The following is a 26,198-nucleotide window of genomic DNA, read 5'->3' as shown; positions in this document are numbered from 1 at the left end:
GGCATCCACTTCAAAGATGGCTATCTCCAATAAACACACTGTTAACTACAGGACTAGACAAAGAGCCAGGCATTGCTGCCAACCACCCCTACCCCCACCCAATTCCTTTGTTTTAGAGATCCTGGTTAATTCCATAACTGACCACCTGGGCTGCTTGTTTTTTCTCTTCTCACACTTTAAATTCCCACTCTTATGTTTTAAATTCACAAATAAAGAGTGAGCCCATGAAATCTTAGTCCCCCACCCTTGACTCCAATAAAAGCAGAACCCCCATGCCCGTGATGCCCTGTTCCTCCACCTCTGTGTGGCTCCAGGTATGCCATGTAATTTCAAGGACCTCTAAGTAATAAACCTTTTTTTTTTTTTCAAAGTTTTCTGATGGTTATTGCTGGGGGTGTCTTGCAATCATAATACAAACCACAAGGGCTGACGTAGCCACAACATTGGTTATCGATAGCCTGAGACAAGAACAAAACAATCATCTACATATTGTGTAAGATTGGAGTCGCAAACAAATTGAATGTTTCTAAGGTCATTGTTATATAATTGCAAGAATTAAGAGGGCATTTCTGTAAAATCTTAGGGACATAAGAATCTAGTTGATTTTCTCAACTGAATACAAATAAATACCGTATTCTGTATGCAAGGGAATATAGAGCACGTAGATCTACCACTATCGATAAACAGCTATCTCTAGGAATGAAGGGTGATATTAGACTGGAGTACTACAGATGAGGAAGAACAGTCTTTTCAATGGCCTAAATCTTGTATGCAATGATAACAGTGACAGTTGGTCTTTTTGATGCATAGAACAGGGGTATTTCAGTCAACAGGGGATAATGAAAACATTTTGAAAATATGCAGTTTTGTGGCTACAGTCCTTTAAGATTCTCATTTTTATTGGGTTTTGGGATAGTTATGGTAAGGGCATACCCAGATCAGTTGGTTCAGGCTCCAATATGTGTCCTATGTCAGAAATATATTTGGTCCAGAGTTAATAGGGAGCAAATTCAAGATCTAAAATGTAGATAGGGGAAGCATCAAGTAGTGGTTAATAAATCTATGACAACATCAAATTATAGACCCGGGATTCAATTCTGGGAGTTCCAAAAACAGGATGTTCTGGCTATATTTAATGGTAGCATCCCATTTACAAGGTAGATCTTGCCTCAGTTGATTCCCTGGAATGGAACAAGCAGAAAAGCATCTTAATAGTGAGAGTATGGATTAGTGAGAAAGAAACAAAAAGTAGCTAAGACAAAGGCATAGTCAGGATAGTTTGAAATGCCTACCACTTAATTTGTTTTTGGTACCTGAAAGGAGAAAGGAATGGTGGAAAGATGTTAGGGTTTATAGTAAAGAAGGTAGCCCTGGTATCAACTAGAAATGAAACATTTGTTTTTGAAGTTCCATGAAAATTTCTCCCTTTTGTGTTTAGTGCAATTATAGGAAAACTATGGTGGATAGATTTACTAGGAGGGATGTCATGTTATGTGAAGTTTGTCTTTTGTGTCTTAGGTTAGAGTACCCTTGCGTATCTGCCGGGGATTGGTGCTAGGACCACCGGCCAAAATTTGCAGATGCTCCAGTCCCTTATATAATTTGGCATAGTATTTGCATATAACCTATGCAAATCCTCCCATGTACTTTAAATCATATCTAGATTACTTATAATAAATAATAAAATTAAATGCTGTGTAAATAGTTGTTATATTGTATTTTTAGGGAATAGTAACAAGAAAAAAGCCTGTATATATTCAGTACAGATGCAACTATCATAGGCCTTTCCCTTTGTGGTTCATTGAATTCATAGATGCAGAATGCACAAACACAGAGAGCCAACTGTATATCTTTCCTTACTGAAGCAGCATAATTGTTCTAATGTTCCTGTTATTTCCAATATCAATAAATATCTTTGTCTAGTCATGTTGTTGTTCTTTGTCTTGGATTTATCTGTTTAATGTAAAGAGCTATTTAATTTGGTCTGCAATTTTTATTTCCAAGTCAAATTATCTTCCACATTCTCAGCAAGGTCTTGTAATTCGTAGTGTCATCAGTCTGCCATCCTGTCTTCCATTTTCTAACTAAAATTGTCACTTCACATTTAAGACCATCAATAAAGAAGAAAGATAAGACAGTTATGGTCTCCGCCCATATGGAGACCTGAGTATTTTTGGAAGGTGCTAGTTAAGCACTCTCTGAAATCAGAGATGGAGTCATTTTTTCCTGTTTTCAGGATTTGATTCTTCACCAATCAATCTTGAAGGAAAGTCTTCAGGGATAGCTGCTCAGAATTCTTGTCTACTTTTATAGTTTTTCGGTATGCCAATCTGATCTTGGCCAAGGTTTATGGCTAATAGGACCATCAGGTTGTTCATCATCTCTACCTACTTTACAAGACTTTAAGAGGAGATTTTGTCCAGTGAAAAAGATGTGTTTAGGAAAGAGTGGAAGGAGGAAAAGGAAGAGTGTCCTGTGAAGGTGAGAGGGGAGAAGGAATAGAGCAGGAGAAAAGAGGAAGTCAAGGTACAGGGGACCAGAATGGAGGTCTATCCGGAGTTGCATCAGGAAAGGGAAAAAGAGAGATTAAGTTTTCTCATCCTGAGGCAAAAATGATTATATGTAGAGTACAGGGGCTTCACTAGGGCACCTCTTCTCTTGCTCAAAAGTTTTGGTCAGAGGAAAAACATTGTAACTCAATAAAGTCAGTCTCCAATCATGTTATGTGAATTGAGATTTAGGTCACCCTACGAGGTTAAGAACACCTTCTGGACAGGATTCTAGTCCACATTAGAGGAACAGGAAGTGTGTGGTGGAATATGGAAACTATGCCTACCAACCTAAGCCTTGTAACAAGCTGCAGAAGCCGAGATTGTAGTAGTTGTGCTTCATCAGTTATGGTGACTTCTAATCTTCTGTTTCCCCTCTGCTATTCTATTAAATTAAATAAATAAATGACTGATAATGTTTTAGTTTTCAGGGGTGGGAATGAGATATGATCAAATTGACACCATGATGACATGGTACCTGTTGGATTTTGTTTGTCTTCTCTGTTGGAGAACACCAACTTTTCATCCAAAGACAAGAGCAGTGCTCAACACTGGATATGTTCTGTTTGCTTCTCCAGATACACTCTATAGCCTTTTCCATCCTGCTTAGGAGGCTGATCTGTATGGGTTACACCAATGGGTTCCCTTGCCCTCTGACTTGCACTTGTGTTGGAAAATGAGAAGACTTTGCAGGTGAATAGAGGAAGAGAGTAGATCTGGATGGGTATTTTTGAATTGAGTACCTCCCTGAGAAAAGGAGCATTACTGTGAACTGTGTTTTCCTCAAGCTAATGTCTTAACTCTTCATATAATCTATCTATTTGGGGATTCCAGTAACTATAACCTTTAATAACTTCAGGGTAGTAATGGTGCTTGGGGTACCATATTATTTCTTGTGGATTCCTACACCTTGCTTAATACATATTTTAAAAAACTATCACAATTATAAAAACATTTTAAAAAGTATACTAATCCGATTTTGACATCTGTTTCCTACTGAGAAATTAGCCAATACTGCTGTCACTAGCTGGTCTAGCTATGCCTAAAGTTAATTCCATTAGTCTCTTTTATAGAATCTGTATATGAGCCAATAATACTGTTTCTTAAGTAAAGCATTTTAAATAGGCTTTCATGTCAAATACAACCCTGGAGTCCTAATTGAAAGAACTTTTGAAGAGGAAATCTGAATTACTTTTGGAGTTCAGTCACTCTTGTGCTGTATTACTTTGACCTGTCATTCAATCTCTGTAAACCCCAGTTTCTTCATCTTTAAATTGATGCCATTGAAATATACCCTATCCAAGGCTAAGCAGTGTTTTATCAGTGATTCGCCATGTAAGGCGTTTCAGAACAGATAAAATGCACTGAAAATTTCTCCTAATTCTTTAACCTATTATCTCTAATAGTATTTGAGGTCCAGCCACTTAGTTGTTATATTTAATGTATTTTTACCCTAAATGTTACAGAGGTTGCTAATAGAAAAGAAGGTGATTTCTGATGAAAATAACCTATGTCTATTGGAAGTTCAGGCAAAATAGGGAAAGGATCAAAATTGCAAGAGAAAATGATCAATGTCAAAAGGCCCTATTACAGGTCACAGTGTTAGTAAGTGGCATGAGGTTAGCTCTATTGTATTAAATAAAAACAACTTTAAAACAGAAGTTATGTGTATTTTTTAGATAATCCAAAATAATGAATTACTGTACTTTGGAGATCTTTACTTTGTTAATCATTAGAACCATAACTTCATATAATCTGTGAATTGATGACATATCCACCCTAACTTAATAGGCTCCAGAACATCAAGTAATTTATAACCACATAGAAGCACTGTAATCCTGTGACTTTATTTTATTTTATTTATTTATGTATTTTGAGGGAGATTGGCTCTGAGCTAACATCAGTGCCCATCTTCCTCTATTTTATAGGTGGGATGCCAGTCACAGCATGGCTTGACAAGCAGCGAGCACGTCTGCACCTGGGTTCTGAACCAATGAACCCCAGGCTGCTGAAGCAGAGCGTGTGAACTTAACAGCTCTGCCACTGGGCTGACCCTTCTTTTCTTTTCTTTTTTTTGGTGAGGAAGATTGGCCATGAGGTAAAATCCATTGCCAATTTTCCTCTTTTTGCTTGAGGAACATTGTCTCTGAGCTAACATCTGTGCCAATCTTCCTCTATTCTCTATGTGGGAGGCCACCACAGCGTGGCTTGATGAACAATGTGTATGTCTGCACCCAGGATCTGAACCTGTGAACCCCAGGCTACCAAAGCAGATCATGTGAACTTAACCACTACACCACTGGGCTAGCCCCTCCTGTGCCTTTATTAAAACTGCTCTTGTGATTAAAGGACAGAATATAAAGTAGCCATTCCAAAATATATAACGTTTTTAAAAAATTTCTAATTTAATATTTGTGTATTATTTGCATATTTGGATTCATCTTCAGAAATGGTAGCTAATAATAGTCCCCAGTTATGATTTGTATCAGTATCATCAGAGATTAAAGAGAAGCCAACCACAAGCCAATTTATTTAGGAAGTACATCTGTCACCTCTGCCTCTTATCCTAGATGCTGTTATGGTTACATATTCTGCAGTCTACAGGATGCTTTGGGCTCCAAGCCTCTTTCTTATTGCCCTAAGGCTTCTCTGTTGATGCCAAAGGGAAATTCATGTTTGGGGATGCCAAGTACATACCTAGAGGTTCAGAAGAGTTAATAAACTGTTGGGTGAAATTTTAAGCAATGTAGATCAGGAGCTGATGTATAATTGTTGCTCTCTTAATTCTCACACATTTCATATGCCTCTGTGTGTGTTTCTATGGGATTGAGCTGGCAGTAATTCCCATTGATGTCCAACTCAATAATGCATCTTTGCTTGGCTCCCCTTTTTCTCTGCTTAGTTCTCCATCCTAAACTTCTCTCAGAATTCTATTCCCCAAAGTAAAATATTAGCTATTCAGTTTTGCCTCAGGTTTTAGAGCAGGGAACTTTAAAGTTATTCATGGATAGTATCTCTTCTCTTCTTTTTATCATAAGGATATAAAATGGGGTCAAACACATATATTTATAACACTCTATTTAATTGATGAGAAAAAAATTTTCATAAGAACAATTTTGAGCCTTAGTTAAAACTGTTTTCTTCTCATTGTGTAGTATTTTTTTACATTACAGATGTCAGATTCTAAAATTCAAATCCAGAAAAGAGGAAAGTCCCTAAGGGAAAAAAATGAAATATTGAGAGGAATGAATATATGTTAATTCCAATTTTATATTATTTTAATTTGACCCCATAATTTTAAAACTTTATTTTTAAAATTATTATAATATAATACATGCTTATAGGTAATTTGAATAATACAAAATATAAGGCAGGAAAAATTATTGCTAATTTCATCAATCAAAGATAAGGTTGTTGGGGCCAGCCCCGTGGCCAAGTGGTTAAATTGCACGCTCTGCTGAGGCGGCCCAGGGTTTCAATGGTTCGGATCCTGGGTGCAGACATGGCACTGCTAGTCAGGCGATGTTGAGGCAGCATCCCACATGCCACAACTAGAAGGACCTGCACGTAAGATATACAACTATGTTACCAGGGGGGATTTGGGGAGATACAGCAGAAAAAAAAAAAATGATTGGCAACAGTTGTTAGCTCAGCTGCCAATCTTTAAAAAAAAAAAAGATAACGGTTTATTTTTATATTTAAAATATTTTACAAAAATAGAACAATATCTGTTTGTGCAGATAGATATCCTGCCTTTTTCACATTCTGTTCCATGGGCATTTTCTTTATACAAACCACTAAACAAAACAGAGCAAAGCCACCAGTCATAAATAAAGAGAAAACTATCATAAAGAACCACCAAATTGAATTGCAGGATGAGAAATAAGAGAAATACAGAAAAACTAGAAAACAAGTGATAAAATGGCAGCATTAAGCCCTCATTTATCATTAATCACTCTAAATTTAAATGGATTGAATTCACCAATGAGAAGACACAGAGTGGCTGGATGGATTAAAAAACATGACCCAATAATATGCTGCCTCCAGGAAACTCATCTCAGCTCTAAGACAAACTTAGGCTTGGAGCGAAGGGATGGAAGGCAATACTCCAAGTTAATGGCAACCAAGAGAAAGCAGGTGTTGCCATACTTACATCAGACAAAGTAGACTTCAAGACAAAAAAGGCAATGAGAGACAAAGAAGACCAGTATATAATGATAAAAGGAGCAGTCCGTTAAGAAGGCATAACACTTATAAATATATATGTACCTAACGCAGGAGCACCAAAGTACATAAAGCAACTATTGACTGACCTAAAAGGAGATAATAATAATGACACAATAATAGTAGGAGCCTTCAACTCCTAACTTAGATCAAGGGGTAGATCATCTACACAGAAAGCCAACAAGGAAATAGTGGAGTTAAATGAAAAACTAGACCAGATGGAATTAAAAGATATATACAAAAGACTCCATCCAAAAACAGCAGAATACACATTCTTCTCAAGTGCACATGAAACAATCTCAAAGATAGATCATATGTTGGGAAAGAAGGCAAGCCTCAATTAATTGAAGAAGATTAAAATCAAGTAAAGCATCTTTTCAGACCATAATGCTATGAAACTAGAAATCAACTACAGGAAAAATGCTGGGAAAGTCACAAATATGTGGAGATGAAACAACCTGCTACTGGACAACCAATGGATCATTGAAGAAATTAAAGTAGAAATCAAAATATATCTGGAGACAAATGAAAATGAAAATACACCATACCTACTCATGGAATGCAGCAAAAGTGGTCCTAGAAGGGAAATTCATAGCAATACAGGCTCACCTTAAAAAACAAGAAAAATCACAAATAATCAGTCTTAGACTACACATAGCCAAATTAGAAAAGGAAGAACAAATAAAGGTCAAACTCAGAAGAAGGAGGGAAATAGTAAAAATTAGAGCAGAAATAAATGCAATTGAAACAAACAAACAAAAAGAACAATAGAAAGGATCAATGAAACTAAGAGTTGGTTCTTTGAGAGATAAACAAAATTGACTAAACTTAGCCAGACCCACTAAGATAAAAGAGAGAAAGATCAAATAAATAAAATTAGAAATCAAAGAGGAGAAATTACAATGGATACCACAGAAATACAACGGATTATAAGAGAATACTATGAAAAAGTATATGCCAATATATGGGACAATCTAGAAGAAATGGATAAATTCTCAGACTCAAGAACAACCTCCCAAAAGTGAATCAAGAAGAAATAGAGGGGTTGGTCCAGTGGTGCAGTGGTTAAGTTTACACACTCCACTTTGGTGCCATGGAGTTCACTGGTTTGTATCCCTGGCACAGACCTACACACTGCTTATCAAGCCATGCTGTGGCAGGTGTCCCACATAAAGTGGAGAAAGATGGCATGAATGCTAGCTCAGGGCCAATCTTCCTCAGCAAAAAAGAGGAGGATTGGCAGCAGACGTTAGATCTGGGCTAATCTTCCTCAAAAAAAAAAAAAAAAGAGAATTTGAATAGATCAATCACAAGTAAAGATATTGAAACAGTAATCACAAACCTTCCAAAAAATAAAAGTCCAGGACCACCTGACTTTTCCAAAGAATTCTACAAAACATTCAAAGAAGATTTAATAACTTTCCTTCTCAAAGTATTCCAAAAGATTGAAGAAGATGGAAGACTTCCTAACACCTTCTACAAGGCCAACATTACCCTGATCCCAAAGCCAAGGACAACACAAAGAAGGAAAATTACAGGCTGATATCACTTATGAACATAGATGCAAAAATCTTCAACAAAATATTGGCAGATCAAATACAACAATGCATTGAAAGGATCATACACCATGATCAAATGGGATTTATATCAGGGATGCAGAGATGGTTCAACATCTGAAAATCAATCAATATGATACACCACATTAACAAAATAAGGAATAAAAACCATGTGATCATCTCAGTAGATGCAGAGAAAGCATTTGAAAGCAAATGGATCCAATATCCATTTATGATACAAACTCTCAATAAAATAGGTATAAAAGGAAAGTACTTCAACATATTAAAGGCCATATATGAAAAACCCACAGCCAACATCATACTCAACAGGGAAAAACTGAAAGCCATCCCTCTGAGAACAGGAACAAGACAGGGTACTCACTCTTGGCACTCTTATTCAACATAGTACTGGAGGTATTGGCCAAAGCAATTAGGCACGAAAAAGAAAAAAAATGTATCCAAATTGGGAAGGAAGAAGTGAAACTCTCACTGTTTGCAATTGACATGATTTTATATATAGAAAACCCTGGTGAAGCCACTGGAAAACTATTAGAAATAATTAACAACTACAGCAAAGTTACAGGGTACAAAATCAACTTACAAAAATCAGTTGCATATCCATTCTAGAATAATACACTAAGAGAAAGAGAACACAACAATACAATCGCATGTACAACTGCAAACAAAAGAATAAAATATCTAGGAATAAATTTAACCAAGGCGGTGAAAGACCTATACAAAGAAAACTTTAAGACATTATGTCATCATTGATTTCTTTCAATAAAGAAATGGAAAGATATTTCTTGCTCTTGGATTGGAAGAATAAACATAGTTTAAATGTCCATAATACCTAAAGCAATCTATAGATTCAACACAATCCCAATCAGGATCCCAATGACATTCTTCATCGATATAGAGCAAAGAATCCTAAAATTCATATGGGGAAACAGCAAGATTCCAAATATCAAAAGCAATCCTGAGCAAAAGAACAAAGCTGGAGGCATCACAATCCCTAACTTCAAAATATATTACAAAGCTACAGTAATCAAAACAGCATGGTACTGATACAAAAACAGACACACAGATCAATGGAATAGAATTGAAAGTCTGGAAATAAAACCACACATATACGGACAGCTAATCTTTGACAGAGGAGCTAAGAACATGCAATGGAGAAAGGAAAGTTTCTTCAATAAATGGTGTTGGGAAAACTGAACAGCCACATGCAAATAATGAAAGTACACCATTATCTTTTGCCATACACAAAAATTAACTCAAAATGGATTAAAGACTTGAAGGTAAGACCTGAAACCATAAAACTCCTAGAATAAAATATAGGCAGTACACTCTTTGACATTAGTCCTAGAAGGATCTTTTCAAACACTTTGTCTACTCAGACAAGGGAAACAAAAGAAAAAATAAACAAGTGGGAGTACATCAGACTAAAGAGTTTCCAGGAAACTCTCAGGGTTTCCTGGAAACCCTAAGGAAACCAGGTTCAAAACGAAAAGATGGCCCACCAACTGGGAGAAAATATTTTCAAATCATGTATCCAACAAGGGATTAATCTCCAAAATATATAAAGAACCCATACAACAGAACAACAAAGAACTCCATCAAAAAATGGACAGAGGATATGAACAGACATTTTTCCGAGGAAGATATACAGATGGCCAACAGGCACATGAGAAGATGTTCAACATCACTAATCATCAGGGAAATGCAAACCAAAACTACAAGGAGACACCACCCTACACCTCTTAGAATGGCTATAATCACCAAGACAAAAAACAACAAATGTTGGAGAGAATAGGCAGAAAATGGAACCCTCATACACTGCTGGTGGGAATGCAAACTGGTGCAGCCACCATGGAAAACAGTATGGAGATTTCTCAAAAAATTAAAAATAAAAATACCTTACAACCCAGCTATCTCACTACTGGGTATTCACCTAAGGAATTTGAAAACAACAATTCAAAGAGACTTATGGCACCCCTATGTTCACTGTAGTGTTATTCACTACAGCCAAGACATGGAAGCAACCCAAGTGCCCATCAGCTGATGAATGAATGAAGAAGGTGTGGCATACACACACACACACACACACAACCCCAACACACTGGAATACTACTCAGCCATAAAAAGTAGACAAACTCATCCCATTTGCAACATCATGGATGACCCTTGAGGATATTATGTTAAACGAAATAAGCCAGACAGAGAAAGACAAACACTGCATGATTTCACTTATATGTGGAAGAAAACAAACTCATGGACATGGAGAACAGATTAGCTGTTACCAGAGGGGAAGGAGGTTGGGGGGTGAGTGTAAACGGTAAAGGGGCACATATTTATGGTGACTGAAAAGTAATAATGTACAACTGAAATTTCACAATGTTATAAACTATTATGACCTCAAAAAGAAAAAAAGTAAAGACCAAGGAGCATCTGTACTTATACACAAATCAATTACTTGTTCCTAGTATTGCAAAGGGCAGCTGTTTGGTATGTAGTCTAGATACAAATCTCCCATTACTTTTTAACATACATCTTTCCCACATCCTCCTGAGTCATCAGTTTCTCATTCCCTGCTTGATGAATTATTCAGGTTTACATTCATATAAACTCTAATAATTCCTTTCTGATAAGACAACTTAAACTGACTTCACACCCACTCTCCCAAATACTGTTCCCTTTCATGGCTTTTATTTCTTTATCCCATATGTCCTTCACATTCTCTATTTGGTCTTCTATAGCCAACTCTCCTGGAGGTTGTTTTGTCAAAGGAGTCCAATGATGTCTGTATTGCCAAATGTAGCACTCACTTCTCTCTTCTTATTTTACTTGATCTCATGATGTTTGACACAAATATTTCTTTACTCTCTAAAACCAGATTCTTCTCCTGATGTCTGTGTTGCTATGTACTTTGGATTTTCTCATATGTTGCTGTCTACTCCTTCTCAATCGCTGTTGCAAGCTCTCCTCCTCTGTTCATTTTCCAAAAGTTGGAATGGTTAAGGTCTCAGTTGTGGGCCCCCTATTTTCTCTGTTCACGTAATCTCTCCAGATCACCTTATCTAGTCCCGAAGTGTTAAATCTGCCTCTAATTTTCTCATCTTCTTGGAATTACAGACTCAGATATCGAACTGTCTACTTGTCACATCGTCATATAATATGTCTATTTGCTTCTCAACTAAAGTAAATTCTTTATTCTCTCTTTCCCCATTCTTGGTCTGCTCTTCCTTTCCTCTTCCTCATGTCAGAAATTGGCTCATCATCAGTCCTTCCTTTGAGAAGGACTATTGTAAGGTGGTGATTTTCAATCATGTCTTTCATTGAAATCATTTGAAGAGCTCTTAAAAATACTGGTTGCTAAGTCCCATATCTACAGATTCTAATCCAATCTGGGCACTGGGATTTTAAGAAGTCCCCCCAACTCATTTTATTTATAGTCAATATTGAGAATCACTGTATGGGAAGTTGAACCCCATTGTTACCCTTATTGGAAAACAAGGACTCATGATGCACCAGAGTTGAGCCCCAACACTGCAGCACCTAGTGACAAGCTTTCCCAACTTACACTTGCCTTGTAGAAATATAAGCTAGGATAAGCAGACCTGGGATCCAGCATCTTTTATCTGAAGACCTCAGATCTTTAAGCTTTTTCTAATCCTGGAGTCAGTCCTGTAGCTAATCTCCATCTAGTTTCTCTGTACTCTAGTCTTGGTTAAGACAACTCTTGTCTGTCTGACAGTATTCCCCAACGTCTAATCTCCAAAAATAGGAACCAGAGTATCAGGTTTTTCCTTTCCAGAAGGACATAATCTTTTTCAATTCTTCTCCTGTTAACCATCTCCTTTGGGAAAAAGCCACTTGAACATCAGAATTCCTTGTTAACAGACTTCTTGCAGGAAAATGGAATTCACAAGGCCTATATTTGCATAACTGAAGGAGACTCCTCAAGATATATTCTTTCAGCATTAGGAAACACTGGAGAAATCTACTGCAAGATGATTTTTTGTTCCTACTTAGACCTACATTCTGCTGAACACTTATCCTTTCAGATGAGACAAAATTTCAAAATTGACCTCTGCAGAGGAACCCATTTATGGCACCCTGCTATGATGTTTTATGGCTTCCTCATCTGCTGTTTCCCGATCTGTTTTACTTGTTTTTCTCTATTTGTTAGGTTCTATTGCCTAACTGAGTCTTTACAAATTAGCACCTTTCTCTCCCTAGAATCCCTTTCTGGTATCAGGTACTCTTGTTTGTTCCAGACTGATTCTTAAATCTGAATGCACAGAAAGACTGTTTTGTTTCCCTCAGGACATCAGAGTTCAAATGAGGACACTGCTAGAATGCAACTGGACGAACTGTTCACACCTCTTAGGAAATGAGAGGACTTTGCTTTTTTTAGAGCTTGGAAAATAGTACCTCTAGGCCACAGTAATTGCTCTATGACTGCAAGGTCCCTTGTTTTCCTTTGGCCTATGGGGCATGACATTGGGTATTTCTGTTGACAAATAGAGGCTAATAGCTCTTTGCCCATTGAAAACATACTCCAGATGTTGTTAAAGGTTTGTAGGACCTAGCTACAGGTTCTGTTGAATACAGTAGAAGTCTGGATTCTCTGCAGATTCACCTCAATAACAGTGATGACTTTATATTACATAAAGGAGAGATGCATTTCCCTTTTCTATGATTCTGTTGTGACAGCTAGTCAGAGCAGATACTCTAGCACTAGAATTACTGCAGCATGTATTTGACCTATCCCATGTCTCTTTGTCCACAGCCAATTCTTTTTCGTTATCACTTTGTCTGTTACCTTTTCTTGGTGCACTCATCTATTTCTTTTCCCTGAACTATGGGCACTGAATCTTTGCAGTGTAGCAATAGATTAGTGGAAGCTTAAAAATAAAACTAGGAATTAGAAGAGAAAGGAGATTTTGCTTACATATTAGGTTGAACCATATAAGATTCCTGGTATTTGAATATTTTGACCTTAAAAAATGGCATTTAAATGTAGTTGAACTGAAAGCCAGCCTTGGTGGTCTAGTGGTTAACATTCGGTGCTCTCGCTGCCCCAGCCCAGGTTCATTTGCTGGTCAGGGAACCTGTGGTTCCATCTGAGGGTTGTCTTACTGTGGTGGCTATGTGTTGCTGTGATGCTGAAAGCTATGCCACTAGTATTTCAAATACCAGCAGCAGCATCAATGGTGGACAGGTTTCAGCAGAGCTTCCTGACTGGGTAGACTAGGGAGAAGGACCTGGCCACCCACTTCTGAAAAGCCTGGCTATAAAAACCCTACGAATAGCAGCAGAGCATTTTCTGACATAGCGCCAGAAAGTGAGAGGAAGATGCAAAAAGATCAAGCAGGGTTCTGCTCTGCTGTACACAGGGTTTCTAGGAGTCCGAATCAACCACGGCACTAACAACAAATTGAATAAGCAAACAAATAAATGAGTAAATAACATACACTACTTATCGTAAAGGATCTTAATAGATTTTAGCTACTGAATCCAGGATAGCTAAAGCATTATTTTTTGTGTAAATACAATAATAATATGTAAGCCATTATTTGTTTATCCATATATCTCAGTCTCCTAGTTGTATTTTGGCTCACTTACAATCCTTTAGCTGCTCCATTCACCAATCATATTTTTTTTACTTCTCCTTCCATGAAAGTCACTGGTCCTGACCAATAAACCTTTAAGATTACAGCAGCTTCTACTTATATTTAAACAGAGCAGAGGTTAGGGAACTGTCTCTGGCTTAGGTACTTTCTGAGTTGGATGCATACTGTTAGCTGTAGGACTCTGTCCTTTTCTGAGAATCTCAGTGTGTTTTGGAATATGAATTGGATGTGGGAGCTAGTGAAAGTTAGGCTACTCTGCATATACTTGAAGTTACAGGGAATATGGAGCTACTGGATTTAAGCCATTTAGTCTACTACATGATCCCTTTTTATAACTCCCACAACTCTTTAAAAATGACATAAAACAAAAAATATAATTGGATTTTTTTTGAAAACTAGAAAAAAGGGCTGAGATTCCTGTTATGGACGGCAGATGGAAGATTAAGTCAGAGAAGCAGATTAGGCTCAGAATTATATGTCCCTAGAAACAAGTGCATCTTGGGGAAGGTTTGCACAGGCTGTAGAGTTAAGTTTTCCAGCTCAGTTTAACTAGCTCTCCAGGGAGCAGGAAGCCCCTAGCTGATACTTGGGTTTTACAACTCATTAGGTAGCCTCAGGGACAGTGCCAAAATCAGACCAATGATAAATTTCCAAGTGATCCAGATGCAATACACAGTTGAAATGCACAGTCTGTCAAATAGTTATACACAAAAATACCCCTCCATCTTTATGCTTACTTTTCCAAGGCTGAATGCTTCCAGCTGTTGCTATATATGTGAAAAATAAACACCGAATGAAGTAAAAGGAGGCTCTTATTCCAAAAAGCTGCCTGGATTCTTCTAGTGCTGAAGGTCTTTTCTTCTAAGAGTATCTCTTACTTTAAGATCTTTTTTCTAAGACTGTCTTTTGCATTAGGGCAAATAATGATTTAGAGATAGGCACTTTCAAACTAGTTAAAAAAAATCAAGGCAGTTTTGGAATCTATTTCAAAATAAATCTGTGTTTTATACATTATAATTAATAATAAGAGAAAAATAGCAAATGGTTCAAATATGAAATTCTTCACTTACAGAAAGTCAGATATGAGGTTCTGCATAAAATTAAATTAATTTTTCAAAGCTTGTCAATTGAGCACTCTAAAATGAGTATTATTGATATAACACCAGTAACTCTTTCATCTTTGGCTATATTCTGATTAACAGTTTTAAATTTAATCCTTTTACTTTGTGCATTTAAAATTTGAATTTCTATTATTAATAATGCTGTGATGAACATAGGGGTGCATATATCTTTTTGAATTAGTATTTTTGTGTTATTTAGATAAATACCCAGAAGGGGTATATCTGGGTCATATGGTAGTTCTGTTCTTAAGTTTTTGAGGAATCTCCATAATGTTTTCCATAGTGACTGCACCAATTTACATTCCCACCAGCAGTGTACCAGCGTTCCCTTTTCTCCACATCCTCTCCAACGCTCGTTATTTCTTATCTTTTTAATAACAGCCATTCACTGTGGCAATATTCACAATATGGAAGACTTGGAAACAACCTAAGTGCCCATCAACAGATGAATGGATAAAGAAGATATGGTGTATATACACACACACACATACACATACACACACACACACACACACGAACACGATGGGGAATACTACTCAGCCATAAAAAAAGATGAAATATTGCCATTTGCAACAACATGGATGGAGCTGGAGGGTATTATGCCAGGCGAAATGTCAGATAGAGAAAGCCAAATACCATATGATTTCACTCATATGTGGAAGATAAAATAACAACAACAAGCAAACACATTGACACAGAGAATATATTGCTGGTTACCGGAGGGCAAGGGAGGAAGAAGGGAGGGCAAAAGGGTAAAAGGGCATATGTGTTTGGTGGTGGATGGCAATTTGACTTTGGGTGGTGAATATGATGTAGTCTGCACAGATGTTGAAATATAATGATGTACACCTGAAATGCATATAATTTTTTAAATCAATGTTACTCAAAAATTAATTCAATAAAAATTATTTTAAAAATATGAAGTCAGAGGATGCTGTTCAAAGATTTTTCAGTCTTGGTTATGTAAACACAATAAATGTTAAAATAAAAATTAAACAAATAATAATAGAATAAAAGAGTGTGCAGTAATATGGTATATTTTTGTACCATCTTTGCATTATTCTATAAATCTAAAAGTATTCTAAAATAAGAAGGTTATTAATAAAAAATAAATATGCATTACTGTGTATTAGGCAACTATTTGCATACCTTATCAAATGCATGACATAAATATGTGAAACACAGATAACATTGAAACAGCAATTTGAGAAAGAACTGGTTTTAAATAATATTTCTGACACCCACTTAAGTTGTTTAAAATAGCAAAGGATAAAATGAAATGAAAATTTCTTATAGTGGTGAAGTACCAATTAATTATTAGCCTGAGTTTCCTTAATGTAAGTTTACTTTATCACCTGTGGTAAATTGAGAAGAGCAATTCATTTTGTTAATTTGTGTTAATAAGAAAGTCTGTCTTTCTTTAAAAATTATGTGGTTAAAGTACATTTTCTCCATTTGACTAGATGTAAATTATCTAATTGTTATTTTTGTTTCAAGAAGACTTTTAGATTGCTTTAATAAGCTATTAATTCATTTTTATCACTTTCATAAGATGAGTCTTCGGACACATATTTATGAAGAAAAAACTGCCAATATGCATAGCTATTTTTTTATTCTGGTGGATCAAGTGAAATTTCAAATGTTGCTTCTTAAGAAGAAGCGATTTTAATTTCATGGAACCATTTTAGTAATGAAGAGACTATGTTTGACATTAACTTTATTACCGCATTCAAGATAAAACAAAAAAAAACATTTGAACCCATTTCAATTTACAATCTAATTGCCATGAGAAAAGGGAACTATATTTTGTGAGATTAAGACCATATGGTGTGGGTTACATTAAATAAATAAGTACGGAAGCCAGTGCCTGCAACAACACTCTCATAAGTAGAAAAAGGGAATTTCCAGCATTCACTTGTGTATTCTAGACATGCCATTCATTTTCTTTTCGAATTCATTCTTTCGTGATTTACAGAGCAATCAAGGCATGCATTGTCTTCAAATGAATAACATCCAATCCTTATTAAACTCTTTTTAGGTAAGAATTATATTGTGTTAGGCTGTTTTTGTTTTTAAGGGACGGAAACTCTCAAGTCTGATTTAATTGAGCATTTACTGACAGACACAAATATTTTAGATCTCAAAGAAGACCAATAAACCTGACCACCCAAAGTCTGAAACTATAGCTAAATCTGATTATCAGGAATTAGAACTGGTTACCAGGAAGCCTTGAAGACCTTAGAATCAAGTTATGTGGGGGTTAATTCAAGCAAACATACACTGAGGCAACTAGCTGTTTATACCACCGCGCTCTCACTAAAGTGACTCAGCTGTTCTCCGTTGGTCCTTAACAATAGCAGCTATCATTTACTGAATGCTCACAGTGTGCCAGACACTGTTTAATACACCCTGAGTATCTCATTAAAACTTCACAAACTCCTATGAGGTGGCTTTCAATGTTATTATTGTGATTCCTGTACCATTAGATATGGTAATGAACTTGCCTGAGATAACTCGCTATGGACTAGAAAGTAGAGCCAGGACAGAAATCTACAATGAATCTATTGAGTAAAATATGTGCATCTAAGTGCATAGGTTAAATGCATGAAAGAAGTACATTAAATACTTACAGTGCTTACGTCTTAGTAATTGATTTGAAAGTGTTTATTCGTTTTCTGCTTACTTGATTTTGGTGAAATTTCCATTCTTTATGTTAAGTATGTAATCTTATAAAATTAGAGAAAAGTGTAATAAATATCAAAAACAAATAAAATACAATCTGTTGCTATCTTTTTCACTTCTGTGGATGTGTATTTAGAAATAATTATTTCCTCTGAATGTCTTTACTGCTGAATGAATCAAAAGTGGGAATAACTTTAAGAGTTTTATGTTTTTCAACAATAAAATTAACCTGGAAAGCTGAAAGGCTTTCCTTTTGATTTTCCTTTTTTTTCTGTTACCTGATACATCTGAAAACATACCCCTAGACTTTTAAGCAATGGAGTTCAAAAAATAACATGGAATTTTTCCAATTATAATTACTTATGTTGCTTCAGTCATGTTATTTTAAAATTATATAGGAATTAATTCAGGGTAATAAGATGTGTTTTATTGCTAAAATTGAACCCTGAGAAGAAATTAGAAAGGCAAGCTATTAATAAGCAGATGTTTAAACATTTAAAAAATTTACAAGGCAAATTTTCTGAAGATAAAACTACTGTAAACTATAAATTCTCTGATAAACTCTACGAAGTAGTTGTGAATCTTAGCCCACAAATACAGGTATTCAATGAATAATACATTCACTTTTTAAAAATTAACTTATTTGGGTGAAACTCACTATGATCCATGGAAAATTTAATCTCACTCACTCCACACAATGTTGACGGAGAGTTCTGGAGTTTAAGGGAGTACCCAATCTTCAGATGTCCAGCCATTGGTCATTGGTCTTTGCTTGTTGGTGACTGATTAACATACCAACCATCACAATCTGTTCATGTCAAGGACCCTCTTGCGCCATGAATCACTTGAGCGTGGGAATTTTCATCATAGTAGAGACTCTTGTCTATCTTCTAAAATTCATTCTGTCCTCTCTCATAATAATGCAATTATAGATGGGCACGTTGCAACACTTCTAGGCATTCCTTGAATATATGTGTGGCTATGTGACTAAGTTCTTTTCAATGGAATGTGAAAAGAAGTAATATTTTAGCCCTGTACTTGTAGACTGGCCATGATTTCTCATTACCTAAAATTTAATTATTATTTCAATAGGAAACTTAGCTAACTAGATATGCTTTACATTTATTGGTATGTTAATTTTAAAAATATTGAAAATTAAAGTTTAGGCATAGTTTATAAAGTTTACTTCCCAGTTTTATTTATTAAAAAATACAATATACAAAAATAAAGTATATTTTTAGAAAAAAAATCACACCTAATTGCAACATCATAATACTATTCTCAGTATAGCAAATGTCCTTCTATTCCATGTCCCTATTGATACACATATTTTACATAGCTGCAGCTATACCATATTTACCCACTTATGTTCTCTCTTTTTATTGCATATTTTACATTATATTTTCTATTGGGTACATAGTCTTAATAATTACCTACTTAACTAAAAAATTATGATTACTTAGAAAATTTAATGTCTATAACCAGTAATTATATTTAAATATTATCATTTAAATATAAATAATGCTATAATGAGCATGTATATGCCTATGGCCTTTCTGTATCTTGGATAATTTACCTAGAAATATATTCTATTTACTGAACAAGTTGAAAAGGAAGAGTCTAATCAGAAAGCAAATTTATTCTTTCATATCATCATGAAATATTAGCTTTTCTCTGCCTGTATGGATATTTGTGTTAAAAATCCACAGTTTATCTGGTCTCACTCAGATATTGTAAAAATTTCTCATGTATGATCTAATAAAATATCCTGATAAGCCTGTTATCAATGCTTCAATCTCTCTTGCAACTGATAGCTTCCACTGCCATCTCATCGCATCAGCAGACTCAAGCTTGACATGTACTCCTACAGAAACTAACTTTGGTAAACTGAACTGTATTTAATCAACAATCAGGATAATTTCTAGGCCTTTAAATTCCTACTAACAGAAAGTATGCTGCTAATGGGCTGCAGCCTCTTTAAAGAATGAGCTTCTTAAAAGAATTCTCTAAGAGATTGCTTTTGGATGCACCGCTGAGAGGTAGTCATGGAATATATTGGATAAGGGATATTTTTCTAGGGAGCAGACCTGAGCCAGTGAGATTTTCAAAATCCATTGCAAAGGCAGAGAGTCAGCTCTGTCTATATTTAAAAGGAATCAATGAATCCTATGGATTGTAGGTTACTCTATGTGCTTTGACCTTCTGTTCTTTACCAAATGTGCTAACATTTTCTATTTTCCCTCCATCATTTCATACTGGATTTGTTGGGATTAGTTAAATTGACCAGTTAACCACGATAAGCCAAAGTCATATTTTTTTTTAAACTGATTCATTTTTTTTTTAAGATTGGCACCTGAGCTAACAACTGTTGCCAATTTTTTTATTTTTTCTTTCTGCTTTTTCTCCCCAAATCCCCCCAGTACATAGCTGTATACATTTTAGTTGTGGGTTATTCTAGTTGTGGCATGTGGGATGCCCCCTCAGAGTGATGTGATGAGCGGTGCCATGTCCGCACCCACGATCCGAACCAGCGAAACCCTGGGCCTCTGAAGCAGAGCACGGGAACTTAATCACTGGGCCATGGGGCCGGCCCCTAAAGTCATAGCTGACCAAAAGAAATTCACAAAGAAATCCTAGACTTGGAGAAAGATTTAATAGTAGGATAAGGCTCTGGAATGTTCTCTCTTTATGGGAGAATAGTATGATTCTCTTATACTTTGGATAGTTGCGTTATAGTTGAGGAAACTTTTTAGAACATTGTGTGGAATATTTGCCCATATTCTATCATTTAGTTTGATTATGTCTGTAGTTTCCTTGTGTTTTATTTTTTTCTGATAACAAAAAACCCTTACCTGTCCTGTGTTTTGTGTGTGGACGTATTAATCAGGGCTGCCTCTGACTTGTAGTGTTTATCAACACATATGGTGTAAATACTCCCAACCTGGCTGACTTCAAGGTACTAAGGTTTTAATAACCAGCTTACAAAATTCCTGCAAATTTACCAATCAGCTCTCATGAATGAATGTTCACTCAGGCCTCCTAGGATTTCCTCTTTTTATGTCCTTCTGAGAATGTCTATTTAACAAAAATCACCATTTCATGGATTGATGGTATTTCGAGGAGAAAATGACAAACTTTCACATTGTCTAATGTTAAATGTCCTGTTACATAAGCAGATAAACACACAACAGAATAAGATCCCTATTCTGTTTAGCAGAGCCATGTTAGAGAAAAAATTAGTAGGCAATGGGCATTTTGTTATGAGTTTTGAAAAATAAAAATGCCTCCCACTTAAAACTTAAGTTAAATTTCCCCAAACAGCCAGATGGACTGAAGAGAATACATCTAGCCTGTGTATGGAAAATAGCAAATTGATACTAACACTAAAACTAAATACTCATAATAGGTCCTTTAAAAATATCCTGCAACAAAAGCAAATGTGGACATTGTACCAATGATGTAAAACATCATGGGGCTGGTCTGGTGGTGCAATGGTTACGTTCACTTGCTCCACTTCTGCAGCCCAGGGTTCACCAGTTCAGATCCTGGGGGTGGACCTATGCACTGTTTATTATGTCATGCTGTGGCAGGCATCCCACATATAAAGTAGAGGAAGATGGGCACAGATGTTAGCTCAGGGCTAATCTTCCTCAAAAAAAAAGAAAAATTGAACTGTTAGCAGTATTTACCATGGGAGAACATAAATACCTGGCTTATGACATAAAAAGTCTAGAAATAATTGCTCTCTAAAATAAGTGAATAAAACTGAAATTCAAAGTCAGTGGCTATGGTATTTATAGTCAAGACAGAGAGAAGTTTAAGTGAATATCGAAAAATTTTTTTAAAATTTTTAAATTAAAAAAATTAAAAATAAAATTCAACTTTATCATAAATAAAAACAAATAATTGTTGAATTGATAATGCAAACTATTAAGAAAAAATAGAAAATATGTAAGTTTGAGTGTGCTTTTAAAATAATTTATAGTGATAAAAATTCACTCTACAACGAAGGTGAACAACATAAAATTTCATGCTCTGCAAAATTACATCAAAAATATGAAATGAAGTTAAAACTAAAGAGACTATAAAAATGATTGAATAAGAGATTCTTTATATTAGTAAATTGAATATATGAAAATAAATAGATATATACCATTTTGTGGTATATTGCATACCAAAAATGTAAATATTACTTAATATTGATAAATCTAGCAATATAAATAACTACATAAATAGTTCCAAGAAAAATGTAGATCTACTCCAAAGATGGTGAAAATGCATTTAATAAGTATTTAAAATGGTTCTGTATGTCCTAGTCAATGAAATAAAGTGTGAAAACTAATAGAAAAACTATAAAAAGTATATGTACACTTTACTGTTACAGTACTTTTTTTAACAAAAGAAACTCTGGGAATCAAACTTTATGAACAAGAGCTAAAGTATCCAGAATTTTTAAAATTTCTAAAGTAGTGTTAAATATGCTAATTCATAACCCCATTATCTTGTATTGGTTTTGGTGGCCAAGACTAAGAAATTGCGGCAGCCTGTTGCCTTTTTTGTGTGCCTGTAGAGGAGTGATATTCTTTGAATTTCAGTGGATGAAAGGAGTAACCTATAAGCACACTTTTAATCCCAATATTTGATTCATAAAGAACTTAAGAAAATAATTTGCATAGAAGTGACAATTAGCAAAAGTTTCAAAACTCTCAGACTGAGGAGACTTTTAATTCTTAGGAAAAAGCTACATAAAACACTAAGGGGAGGGAGGTAGTTTCTTTCCTTATGAGTTGCCATGAATTATGCTTTCCTTGTCCCACCTGCCTTATTCCAGATCTTGATTTCCCACTAAGTTTACAAAAGGTAACATCTCTTTAAAGCTGGGAATCCAAGAGTATGATAATAATTGAATACAAAACACCAGGTAGGCGTCATGTCTTTGAATAAACACTTTATCACTTAATGTTTAAATGTTCCTAAAACATGTATTCAGCTCCCAAGGAAAACTTCCATTTAATTACATTAACTTTTTGGAAAGGCGTAGAAATGTTCATGGACTCTAAAACTCGTGACTAGGAAGTGGCCTGAATCCTTTTGAATGAAACTTTCTCATTTGAAAATATCTGTTGAGTAAAGCATATAATAGATCCTAGTAAGATAAAAGCTCTTTATGAAGTATCGTGTCTGCTCATCACTGTATTTTCAATGTAAATACTCTTAACAGGTACTCATTTGGCATGTAGTAAGTTGATGTTTAGGAAATTGTATTGAATCTGTGTTCTTTGCCTGTTGTAAGTCATTCAGGACAGTAAACATGGCTCAAGGGGGTGTACACTGAGGAATATGAATTTTACCTGGCAAGTCATTGCAGAATATTTGAGGAAAATGATTAACTCTGTTTGCTGTTTGGTTTACATTTCGCTTAGGATTTACTCCTGAAGGGATTTGCGTCCTTCATTGCTATGAGTAACTGAAGAAAGTTGATAATGAGCAAGACAATAATAGCCATCTGTTTCTTTCAGTGGTCAAATTTATTTGCCTTTTTCTTCTCTTGCTTCCCACTTTATTTTATTGGTTGTAAAAGCAACTTTTCACTTGGACAAAAGTTTTCACAATAAGCAAGTAAATTTTATGGATATTGCAGACATGGTTTTTTTACACAGAATTAATATCACCAGGGGATATTAGTAGGCAATATTCTAATTTTTACCTATTGTAATGTAATGAAGAGTATACCTCAATATATCCTTCAAAAGTTGATGCCTATTGTGATTGAAACATTCTGTATCAGTTGAGAAATACGTTGTAGTAATAATTCACCAGGGGATGAGGCATATTGTATTAAAATTCTTTGTTGTTTTCCTGTGACACTACCTGTTTAGTTCAGACTTTTCTTTTAGTAATTGTGCTTTAGTAGCAGGTGCTTATGATAAAGAAGCCCCATTCCTCCAGTCTACACTGTGTGCCCCTGATTCCTACAGATGCCCATATCAAATATTTTCCACTTGTGTGTGTTTTGGACAATCATGAATTTGGAATATAAAGAAGCCATACATAGATGTGCTTAACAATTAATGAATGGCCATTTATGGCAAGTTTTCTGCATAGGAGAAGGCAGCATAAAATAGCTGTTAAGAATGCTTGAGGTAAGGGCCCGCCCCATGGTGTAGTGGTTAAGTTTGTGTGCCCTGCTTCAGTGGCCTGGGGTTCAAAGCTTCTGATCCCAGGCACAGACCTAGCACTGCTTGTCAAGCCACAGTGTGGCAGCATCCTACATAAAACAGAGGAAGATGGGCACAGATGTTAGCTCAGTGACAATCTTCCTCAAGCAAAAAGAAGAAGATTGGTAACAGACGTTAGCTCAGGGCCAATCTTCCACATCAAAAAAAAAAAAAAAAAATTCTTGAAGTTGAAACTTGGTTTTGCCACTTAACAGCATGTGACCTTCAGCAAATTGCTTAAACTCTATGTATCTCAATTTCTTCATCTGGAAACGAGGGTTATAACACTATCTTCCTCAGAAGGTTTTTGTGAGATTTAAATTAGTTACTTAAGCCATTTTTAGTACACAGAGAATCCTAGATGCATGTCTGTTAAATCGTATACAGACATGGTATTCGTATAACCCATATATAAGTCATGGGATGATTTTTCCCTTCCGGTTCCTCCTCTCTGTAAAATCCTTTGTCGTGAGTGACCAGGCAATGCCTCTTATTTTTTCTGGGCACTTCCTTTTCTTCTTTCATCACCTTGTTCTGCTTCTGAGAGTGGTGCTGAATACTGAAATTGGATCTAGGATGTTGCAAGTACACGTATTGCCAAGAACGCCATCTCTCTGTAAATAATGTAGGTCAGTGTTTAAAGCACAGAGCATCTCTATCACAACTACAAAGAGTTCAACAACCACTATTTTCTATTCAGCATAATGTGCAGCAGAAGAATTTCAGACATGACTCCTCTGCATCCGGCTATGCCTCATTGCCTTTTTTGTGATTTCCCATCTCCTCTGGAAAGTGGAATCTTAAGTGCGTGGGGGTTTTACCTGACTGAAAACTAACTTTCTGGAAGGATGCTGTAAGAAATATATCTTTGTTAGTTATTTATCCTTTAATTTATAGAATGTTATCTTTTCTCACTACAAAATCCACCATGGAGGGAACTAACAACCCAGAGGCTGTGACATGGCTTGATCTCAGCCCGAGCTTGGATTTCTAGTTTAATGAGTCGATGTGGTGCACTTTGTCTCAAGTCTGAGAACCCACTTTCACTTCCCAGCTCCCCTGCATCCCTGTTGTGTGACTTTGGCCAGGTTACTCACCTCTTAAGCTTGAGTTTCCTATCCGGCATAATGATTTAAAAAACACCCACCTCATAGTGTTATTATTTGAATTAAATTGCTTAAAATACTTAGCATAGTGACAGTATACAGCAAAAACAACATAATTTGTGCTATTATTTTAGAATCAAAATGCATATGGTTTGCACTTGTTTAGTACATATACATCTTATTTCTGGAGTATGCATATAGACTAATTTGATGGTTCATTTCATTATTTAGCATAGTATTGGGCACATAATAAAACTTTACACAACACTAGTTGACTTAATTTTTCTATCTAAGAGACATAATGATAATGAATAGTTTATCCATCCCTTATACCACTTCATGGCTCAGTGTTTAGGGAAATAGTGATGAGCTATGTGTTATCTTGTGCGAGAACGCTAGCAACTTAACCTTTCAACATTCACTTGGGACATATGGGCTGTAGATTGAAACGTACATTGTATTTCCGTGTATAAATTAAGGAGATATTTTGTTTGCTAATATTCTACCATTTATACTTTTAAAAAAGTTCTAGACAGAAAAGGCAAGAGATTAAAAATGAATTTTAAAACTATACTTGTTGAGTATAACGAGTATGCAAACAGCTAAAGTGAAAACAATGAGTGAAATTCAGAAAGATTGACTTTAGCTAAGAAAACGTATTTTAACTGTAAGAGATGTTGGAAAATAGCTGGTTTTCTCCATGAGATGGAGGTTTCCTGTCGCTAGCAATGTTCAATCAGGATGGAAATTTCTATCAGGTCATTCTAAGTCAATATGAGTTAAATCTAGTTGATTTCTAAAATCTACGATTCTTTTTTAAAAAATCAGAGTCACATGATTTTAGCACTGTCCCAGTGCTAAAAGAGTCTCACAGATACTAAAAACGTTGAAGTTCATTACATCTTGCCAAAATACATGAGCTGTCATTAAAAAGCATTATTGTCAACTGTAATATAAAGCATACTTCTTTCCTTCTTGCCAGTACTACCTAATTTTATTTTTCAGTGTTTTCTAGCATCTTGACAAAACCTTTTCGTTTGATTATTAGGCAAAATATAAAAAAACAAACAAAAAGCTAGTCATGATTGTAATTTGCCATCCATTAT

At 35.5% G+C, this 26,198-nt stretch overlaps 1 pseudogene; it reads right to left on the bottom strand.

Annotated features, from left to right (window-relative positions):
- The window catches only part of LOC103549054 (nucleolar protein 12 pseudogene), an 80,123-nt pseudogene extending 55,011 nt beyond the window's left edge, over positions 1 to 25,112 (bottom strand).
- Between the last annotated feature and the right edge of the window lie 1,086 nt (positions 25,113 to 26,198).

Source organism: Equus przewalskii, chromosome 1, assembly GCF_037783145.1.
Source record: "Equus przewalskii isolate Varuska chromosome 1, EquPr2, whole genome shotgun sequence".
NCBI lineage: Eukaryota > Metazoa > Chordata > Mammalia > Perissodactyla > Equidae > Equus > Equus przewalskii.
This window is presented reverse-complemented; position numbering and strand designations above follow the sequence as displayed.